At 30.1% G+C, this 10,501-nt stretch overlaps 1 protein-coding gene across 1 annotated transcript in view; it reads right to left on the minus strand.

Annotated features, from left to right (window-relative positions):
* LOC105962523 (putative beta-D-xylosidase 7) overlaps window positions 1-8,633 on the minus strand; it is an 84,837-nt gene extending 76,204 nt beyond the window's left edge. The window contains exon 1 of the mRNA XM_088815410.1: window positions 8,517-8,633. The gene's annotated coding sequence lies outside the window, so the exon portion shown is untranslated. The remainder of the gene's footprint in view (window positions 1-8,516) is intronic.
* Between the last annotated feature and the right edge of the window lie 1,868 nt (window positions 8,634-10,501).

Here is a 10,501-nt window from a genome sequence, read left to right on the forward strand (position 1 = left end):
GACGTACACAGCTTCTTCCACGAGGTCCACGCAATCCCTCTGTTCGATCCATTACCCCACCAATATTTTTGTATTGCCGAATCAATTTCATTAAGAATTCTAACTGTTAACAAGAAGCAACTCATAATGTAAGTGGGAATTGACTGAAGAACTGCCTTGATTAATACCTCTTTTCCTGCTCGCGAAAGTTGTTTTTCGCCCCAACCTTCAATTCTTATCCAAACACGGTCTCGAAGAAAGGTGAAAATATCTTTCTTTGTGCGTCCCATAGAGGCCGGCATACCAAGATATTTATCGTGGCGATCCACGATTGAAAAACCCCAGGATGTTGTAGAGTGATAAGCGCTGATCCGGAGGAGTGTGCGAGCTAAACATCATGGTTGACTTGTCAAGATTAATCTTTTGCCCTGATGTCCTAGCAAACGTATCGAGTATAGATCGTAGAGTATGGACTTCTTCGTCGCTAGCTTCACAGAAGATTAATGTATCATCTGCGAAACAAAGGTTGGAGATGATGGGTGCAGTGGGGGCCACACAAACACCATGGAGATTCCCATTGTCAACAGCTTTCTGAATCATGGCAATGAGCGCCTTTGCACAACAGATAAAGACATAGGGGGAGAGGGGGTCTCCTTGGCGAAGTCCTCTAGTTGGCCGAACTGATCCAAACTGTTTGCCATTAAAAAGAAACGCATAAGAAACCGAAGAAACACACAACATGATGAGATCAACAAACAAGGGAGGAATGCAAAACGAGACAAAATACGATTCAAGAATACCCATGCCACCCGATCGTAGGCATTACCGATATCAAGTTTAATGGCCATATAATTCCTACAAGTATTAGAGTTCACTTTAATAAATGGTTCACCTCAAAAGCAACAAGAAAATTGTCTATGATAAGACGGTTAGGGACGAATGCAGATTGGGTAGGGGAGATAAGACCATTAAGGACCAGTTTCAACCTATTACGGTCGGAGACAGTAATATTACGGTCGAAGACAGTAATATTACAGTCGAAGACAGTAAAAATGCAGGCGAAGACGATAAAATTAATTAATACAGTAATATTACTGTCTCAGACAGTTAAATTACTGTTGGAGACAGTAATTTAGCAGGCAAGACACAAATATTAATTAAAATAATTTTTTTTAAGAAAAAAAAAATTTCAAAAAAAAAGTCAATTAACAGTTAAATTACTGTCTCCGACAGTTAAATAACCGTTGGAGATAGTAATTTAGCAGCCAAGACAGTAATATTAATTAAAAAAAATTCAGAAAAAAAAAAGTCAATTAACAGTTAAATTACTGTCTCCGACAGTTAAATAACTGCTGGAGACAGTAATTTAGCAGCCAAGACAGTAATATTAATTAAAAACAAAATTTCAAAAAATAAAAGTCAATTAACAATTAAATTACTGTCTCCGACAGTTAAATATAGCTGCTGGAGACAGTAATTTAGCAGCCAAGACAGTAATATTAATTAAAATATTTTTTTTAAGAAAAAAAAAAGTCAATTAATAGTTAAATTAATGTTTTCGAGAGTTAAATAACTGCTGAAGACAATAATTTAGAAGCCAAGACAGTAATATTAATTAAAAAATTTAAGAAAAAAAAAAGTCAATTAACAGTTAAATTACTGTCTCCGACAGTTAAATAACTGTTGGAGACAGTAATTTAGCAGCCAAGACAGTAATATTAATTAAAATATTTTTTTAAGAAAAAACAAAATTATAAAAAATTAAATAAATAAATAGTCAATGCCGGAGACCCGGCGGTCAAAGGCGGTTGACCTACGGGAAAAAAATTCAGAAAAAAAAAAAAAAAGAGTTCTCAAAAAAAATAAAAATGTTAACGGCGGCTGACAGACGGTCTCCGGTGGTGGCTGGTCAAAATTGGGGTCAAATTTGAAATTAGGGTTAAAATTGGTTAATTGGTGAAATTGGGCTAAATTGGGGTGTAAATCATGAAATTCGAGTTGAATTGGGTTTCAATGAATTGGGGGTAATTTTGGTATATATAAAAAGATTTTCCTTATTTGCAAATAAGTTTGAATGAGCTGGATTTATTTGAAAGACAAAAACGTTGGATGTCCCTCTTTTAATTAAGTGCATTTGTCATGTGCCTATTTGCCATTTGCCCTTAAATAATATTATCTACGATTTGATTCTTACGTTTTTTATAAATTAAACCAATTATTACAAGAAAAATCAAACCATAATATTTTGATTCTACTCATCATATATAGTTTTATTTATAAATTAGGAAAATTAATTAGAATGAGTTATAATCTATTTTTGTTAAAATAAACATCATCAATGTTTTTGTTCTAAATATTTTCTTATCAATAATTGTCATACGATAAAATAATCAATAATTTTAATAAGTTCTTGTCAATGATTGAGGTTAATAAATTTAAATTAATTGAAATGAGTTATAATCTATTGTTTTTAAATAAACATCTTATTTTATTTTTCATTCGAATTTTTCAAATGATCGATTTTAATAACATAAGTGAGTTTGTATTAATTCAACGCATTTGTTTATCAATTAAATTGATTCAATATTTTATATTTTTCAATAGTGAAGATTATATTGAATATAGTAATTAATATAGATGTTTAATTGGAAGTATTGAACCGCGATTCTATATATTTTTTAAAAGTTTCTTTTATTGCATTGGTTAATTATTTAATTAAAATTATTTCAAAATAATTAATATGAAACTTAATAATTTATTTAAAATATTTATATATCAATTTAATCATTTTACAATGGATGTTTATGTTATATATATTTATTAAACATCTTTTTTGGCACAGCTGTTAGTAATGTCTATTCCTTCTAATCGTCCCACGTTCGATCCCGTCCTGTTGCATTTTTGGGAAAAAAAATGCTACAATTAATATCCAGGTTCCGAGGGGGTCCTCGGGCCGGGTCCCACGGGTAGACCTGTTGGGTCTCGGGTCCTGAAAAAGGGGGCCCGAAACCGACCATGCATTGGCTGGTGTGGTTCAAGGTCAACGGTCAATAGGACGTGGCCGGGGCGAGGCGGGTCGGGAGTCTTACCCGCCCCGTGGCCGTGTCTACCCACCATCACACACACCAGCACTCCCTCCCCAACTCTCATCAAATAAAGGCAAAATTAATGTGTTTGACAAAATTACGTACCCCCAACTCTTTAAACTAAATTTCTAATTGTAACCCAAAATTTAACTTTAATTTAATCAATTTTGACCTTAAAAATCCCATTTTGACTTTTTTTTTTAAACCTTTTGTTTTCTGAATATTATTTTTTTGCAGCCAGTTTCCGGCGTTGAATTTTTTTTATTTGTTTTTTCTTTGTTTTACTTTTTATTTTTTATCTTTTTCTGTTTGTTTTTTCCGCCGCCGGAATCCTGCGTTAACTTTTTAAAATTATTTTTTTTCCTAAAACAATTATCATTTTTTTTTATGCCCACCGCTGAACTTCATTGTAATTGTACTTTCACTAACATTAATTATACTATCGCAGACAGTATTTGTACTGTCATTGATAGTACATTTACGTAATTGAATTTTCTTTGACGAGTCATTTTTTATTTTGGCCTTTTTGGTAATGTTTACAGTACATTCTATCATTTTTGGCCTTTTTTATTTTGATTGATTTGTTGACAAGTCAACGTAATTATATTACTGTTGTTAAAAGTAAAATTACTGTAAACACAATAATATTACTGTCAACCACATCAATATTATTTTTTTACCGTCTTTTTTTTTATTATGATTTTTTTACTGCTTAACATAATAATATTACTGTCTGCTATTGTAATATTCTTATAAATACAATAATATTAATGTAATTGATGGTAATATTACTGTACAGTAATATTACTGTCAACCACATCAGTATAATTTTTTTTTTTACTTTTATTATGTTTGTCTTTGTTGAATGATCAACATATTTATATTACTCTATTACACAATAATAGTGATTTTTGTTGTGTTAATATTAATGTGCTATAGAGTAATATCACAATGTTATTATGTTAAACTGTAGTATAGTTAATATTACTGTGATAAACAGTAATATAGTTAATATTATTGTGTTAAACAGTACTCTTTTAAACGAGCAAAAAAATGTTGAAGAAAAAAAAAGTCAACATCGCTGGTCAGCGGCGGCATAAAGAAGTAAAAAAGAAGATTTTTTTTTTGAAAAAGTCAACGCCGGAACAGGCAGAAAAAACAGGAGGGAAAAAAGTCAACGCCGACGGGCGAAATTGTACACAAAATTGAATAGTTTGTGAAATTTGGTGTCAAATTGAGGTTAAATTAAATTAAATGATGAAATTGGAACATATTAAAATGTGAGGGAGTATTTTAGTCTTGTACACACATTTAGACAATATGTGGATTTTTTTGTAATTTTTTTTTTATGTGGACCCCTGTATGAATAGGTATTCCATGATGGGCTTATTTGTAGTGCCCTATTTTTTTTTCTATATCTATATCTATATTTATACTTCTTATAAAAGTTTGAATGATTAGAGAGTTTCTTCTATTTTATTGTTGGACAAAAATACCTTCTTCAGTCTGGCCCCACATCCAGCAATCATCTCGTACAAACTCTGTAGTTATAACTAAGCTGAAATAATTCTAATTAAATGTTAATGATGTTAATTTTAATTCTTATTGAAAAAATGGAAAAAAAAAAACTAAAATAAAATAATAAACCAAACAAAAATATACATAAGGAGCTCAATTCAATGCCCACTACTCCACGGCCTAGCCCCTTCATTAGTCTCAGAAATTCTGACGAATAAACTGTAAATGGTCTTCAAAAATTGCTTATTACAAAGAAAAGAAAATGTATGATTGATGTATAAATGCATCCAATCACATAACCAGCCCTTACACTATATACCAACTTCAACAATATTATTTGCACCAAATATTCATGCATATCGGACAACAAATCTTTCTAAAAAAATGGTAACCACTTACAAGTACAACAAATAAGTTTTTTACTTTTTATTACATAATGTTTCAGAAATCCATGGAATCTATATATTATGGAAGTTCTTATCTGTATCAGGAAGCCTTCAAAGTTTTTTTCTCAATATTTTTATTACGTTGTAAGATTTATTATTTTATTTTATTTGTATCTATATTTATATCTATAAAGTAATTAAAAACATTCAACAAACACGAATAACATAAAATTAACAAAAATACATAATAAATTGCAATAAGTTGAACAAGATTGTTGGAACATCCCTCCGACTATAGGCATAAAAATATAGATTCAAGAAAAAGACTTGTACTACATTAATTTTTTTTCTAATACGACTCAAGATCTGTATTTGTTGTTCAATAATCCAAGTTTTACCTTCCTCTGTAGGTGCTTATTCAAGATTCATCATCATTATTTCGTGCTCATGTTATTTTTGTTAATGTTCTTGTTTTTGCTACCATTCCCATTCTCTTTGTTTCTATTTTAGCTTGTAATTTCTGTTGTTCTACTGCATTTCTCCTAATACTCTCCTCTTCAAAGTGACTTGATTTTTATTTTCTCATATTAGAAAACTCTTCCACAAATAAATCGATGGAATCGAGATTCTTCTTTCTTCTAGCATTTTTTGCAGTTTCGCGACCATGATAACATGTTAGTCCATGTGAGCCATTAGATACTCCATCATCAATTTCACGGCCGGTTGAAGTTGGAGTCGTAGCTAGGGCTGATTGATCAGTTATGGAGGTTGAGTATTTGCGAATCTTCAATTTCATCATCATCCAAATCTATTTCAACCCTCTTTTTTTTTGGAAGTTTTGCTTTCCCTTATGCTCAACGGTATAATTATATTATTTGGAAGTGTCTTTCAAAATCATCCAACAAGAGTCATATTTAAATTGATGCATATATATATATATATATATATATATATATATATATATATATATATATATATATATATATATATATACTTACATTATAATTCTGCATTGTTTTACACTACATTGAGCTCGGTTAATTGTAAGAACATATCCCGAAAATTTGCTCTTACAGTGTTGAATGATTTTTCATCGGTACGAAATTTCTTCCTGGGTCACATTTTAAAATAGATATAAATTCCATCATATTTTTTTCTCACAACTTACCTCTTTGTTGGTCAGTACTAACTATTACATCTTCGGATCTAACCAGGCATCGCATAGTGCTACATCTTTTTCCATATTCCAGTTTTTATTTCGCCCTAGGGTCTTGATCTTTTTACCTGATTTGTTTGTACTTTGTGATTGCTCTTGATTTGGAATTTGAGATGACCCCGCATAGACGAAAGGATTATAAGGGAATAGTGAAAATGATTGTGATTGTGTGTTGAAATTATAAGGATTGTATGAAAATTATTGAGGAAATGTTTGAGACTCGTTTTGTGGTGGTGGTTGAGAGCTATATTCTGATTCCACAATTGAAGGGAAAACATGGATTCGTAGTAGATTGATAGACTTTATTGTTTATATGTAAACCGAAGGGATGAATGATAACATAATGAATAACTAGTATTTAGTATTTAGTGTTAATATGTATGAAGTATAGATTTTTGTGAGTTTGATTTTAGCAAGTTGGTAGATTTTGTAGATAGATATTTTGTGGATCGATATTGTGTATATATTTTTAGTGTATATATTTATGGATAAATTTCTCGAATTTCTCAATTTTAGTGTTGCAAAAGACATGTGACATGCTTCAGAAAACCTCAAATATTTTTCTCAACTTTACAAAGTGTCAATAAGTGTGTTATCAAATTATGGTTACTTTTGACAACTAGAGACTAAAACTGCATTTAGTACCTAAGGATTTTGAAAATATATGCTTATATCGTTTAAATATATAATTAACCTCTATAAATTAATACAGTAAAGCCTCGTTTGCTTACTTATATCGAATTAGACCGGATTAAATTAAATTGAATTAATTTCCTACTGGTCAACTAATTAATTAGTTGATAATGTGTTTGGTTCTTCAGATTACATGTATTAAATTTTGTTATATTATGTTATCAGATACTTAAAGTTTTTTATTTAACAAAATTAAGTTATTTTTTTAGGATTAAATTGTAATTTTCCATTTTAGTAGTCGCCGACAAAATTAATCACTGGAGACATGGTTGTAACTGATTTCATGACGTACAGACGTAGTATCACTTAATTATGAGTTTCGACTTTAGTACCGGACTTGAGTAATTTTGAATCCTACCAACCAAACATCTTACTAACTATTATTCAGTCAGTCTAACCTAATAGTAGCAAGCAAACGAGGCCTAAGGACTAACAAAATCTTATCAATTTAACAAAATATTAAATTATTAAAGTAATAATTTAATACATCGAATCGAGTCCCAGACAAACTATTATCTAAACGAAATTATTAATATATCTTAGTATCTACTGTATTAATCAAATCACTTTTGTCATTGTGTGAGTGAACATGGAATCCTATCTGCCTTTCTCTGGACCAGGAAACAAAATAAAATAAAATATATATTCATAAACAACTATAAAATTTTATGGCTTAATTTCACTTTGCACCCTCAGAGATAATTTATGTCACTTTGCACCCTTGAAACATGTTTAATTGTTCAAATTGCATCCTAGTTTATTTTCTGGCCAGAACTTCCGTCATTGACCTAGTTTTTGATAGTCAATATATAGAGTCATATTTGTTTGAAAATCCATTAGCAATATGCAATATGCACCTTGAAGAAAAAATCAATTGGACAGACAAAAATGACCATGTTGACGATCATAAAATAAGTAAACGACTGAAAATTATATGCAGAAAATAGACTAGGGTGCACTTTAAATAATTAAACATGTTTTGAGGGTGTAAGTGCCATAAGTTATTTTCGAGGGTGCAGAGTGCCAAAATGGTATATTACGAGGGTGCGAAGTGAAATTAAGCCAAACTTTCTCAAAGTAATACACAGTAGCGGGTCCCACATAGTTGAATAAAATGCATTATCTCAACCACAGATAATATAGACAAGATCTATTAACAGACATATATTTCATCACCAGCTAGATAGATTCGAAATATTTATCAAACAATTATCAATTAATGTACACTAACTAACTAACTAACCTTGGCTACTCGATACCAAAGATTCGCATCAAATGTAGCTGCAGTGAGTATAACTTGGGGAAAGCTAGTCGCCGCTCGAATATTCCCTTTAAACGAGACCCCGTTTTCGACACCGAACGCGACCGCAACTCCATGCAGAGCCTCCGACCACCACTGGTAGTACGGTATTCCTAGCCTTGGAATGGCCGACGCCTTGTTCACCAGCTGCGAGATTTTCTCGTCTAGGGTGAGGTGCGCGATTAGATCGTGGGCCCGTTTTCCGATCGGCAAATCGACGTTGCAGAATGGATATGACTTTGTTGTTGATGGATTGGTGGAGGAGTCACATGAGAATGGTGGGAGTGGCAGTTGAGAGTGATGGTATTGGCAAGCATTAGAGAGAATATTATCATTGCAGCTATGAGAGCCATTTTTTTTTTTTAATGAATTTCTATTTGTGAAAAATATTATTGGATGGGGTTTCCCTTTTAAGGCTACTTGTAGAAGTTAAGTTTTCTTAGAGCATCTCCAATGGAGAATGCTATAAATCAAAATGGTATATTTATATTTGCTTGTGAATATGTTTTGTCTTCTTACTTTTATTATTTCTACTCCAATCATAATATCTATATTATACATTTATATTATATTATATTATTTATTTAAAGTAAAGTGGTGTGGCCCACTTTTTCTTTCTCCAAAATTGAGATACTTTTTCATTATTTTATTATATTTATATTTACCGGCCCATGTACAGTATCTGCTATTGATAGCAGTTGGGCTTCCAATTATACATTGCATGCAAAATTTTAGCTGGTCCGTTGGAGTTGGATTTTTTGTTCCTATTAGCTATATATCATGTAATTTAACTTTTAGCAGTCCAAAAGAGCAATCGTTGGAGATGCCCTTACGAGGGTATATATGTATTTTAGGATTGGGGTTGGTTACTTATATTGGGTAGATCTGAACTGTAGATCTACACATAATCAAACATACATTTCTGTGTATGCGTGCGATCAGTGTGTAGTTATTTAATCAAATTTACAGTTCAAATCCACCTAACGTAGATAATCAAGTGCAGGTGTAACATCTAACTTCCATGTTAGTGGGGATGAATAGGACGTTTCATATTAATTAATTAATTATATTTATTATTATAATATAACTTTTTTAAATCATGATAAATTGGGATAATTACACTTTTGGTCCATAATGTTTGGCCTGATTTCACTCTTTTGGTCCCCCTTGTTTTAAAGTGAACAAAGTTCACCTCCAAATTTTAATTTTGAACACTTTTGGTCCCCGCCGTTACATGTCCGCTAGCAAGTAACGGAAGACACTATTTTGGGGCGAAAATTAAATTTTTAAATATTTTTGGGGCTGAAAAATAATTAGAAATTTAAAATAGACTACTTATAATTAAAATTTTAATAATATTAAGTATAATGAAATTTATTTAGTTAATTTCTTATTTTATTATTAAAAAATAATCATATGTAGTATAATGAAAACTAATATTAAGTATAATGCACAATAATTTATTTAGTTAATTTCTTTTTTATTATTAAAAAATAAATTATAAGTAGTATAATTATAATAATATTAAGTATAATATAATTATACATGACTTGTTCAGCTAATTTTTTTTTTGAATTATTATTTTTTTATTATAAGTAGTATAATTAAAAATATTATTAAGTATAATTAAAAATAACTTGGTTAGTTAATTTATTTTATATTATTAAAAAAATAATTATAAGTAGTACAATTATAATAATATTAAGTATAATTAAAAATAATTTTTTTAGTTAATTTATTTTTTTGTTATTAATTTTTTTATCATAAGTAGTATTATAATTAAAAATAATATTAAGTATGATTAAAATAATTTGTTTAGTTAATTTTTTTATTATTAATAAGTATATTAAAAAATAATTTGTTTCGTTGATTTCTTTTTTTATTATTATTAAAAATTATAAGTAGTCTATTTTTAATTTATAATTATTTTTAGCCCCAAAAAAATTTAAAATTTCAATTTTCACCCCAAAATAGTGTTTTCCGCTACTTGCTAATGGATATGTAACGGCGGGGACCAAAAGTGTTTAAAATTGAAACTTGGAGGTGAACTTTGTTCACTTTAGAACAAGGGGGACCAAAAGTGAAATCGGGCAAAACATGACGACCAAAAGTGTAATTATCCCTGATAAATCAAACATGGTACGAAACACTGAGAAGATAAAACAAGTAAAAATGTGAAGATTCCAAAAACATAGAGGAATTAAATTATGTGATCTTTAATTAAGACAAGATATACATACAAATATGAAGGTGGGTTGCTGGGGTTTTTTATAATAACACTTTACTCTTCTCGCATAACTATGTTGTGCAATTACTTCACTTT

The sequence above is a fragment of the Erythranthe guttata genome, chromosome 3 (genome assembly GCF_056151865.1).
Source record: "Erythranthe guttata isolate IM_541 chromosome 3, IM_541, whole genome shotgun sequence".
NCBI lineage: Eukaryota > Viridiplantae > Streptophyta > Magnoliopsida > Lamiales > Phrymaceae > Erythranthe > Erythranthe guttata.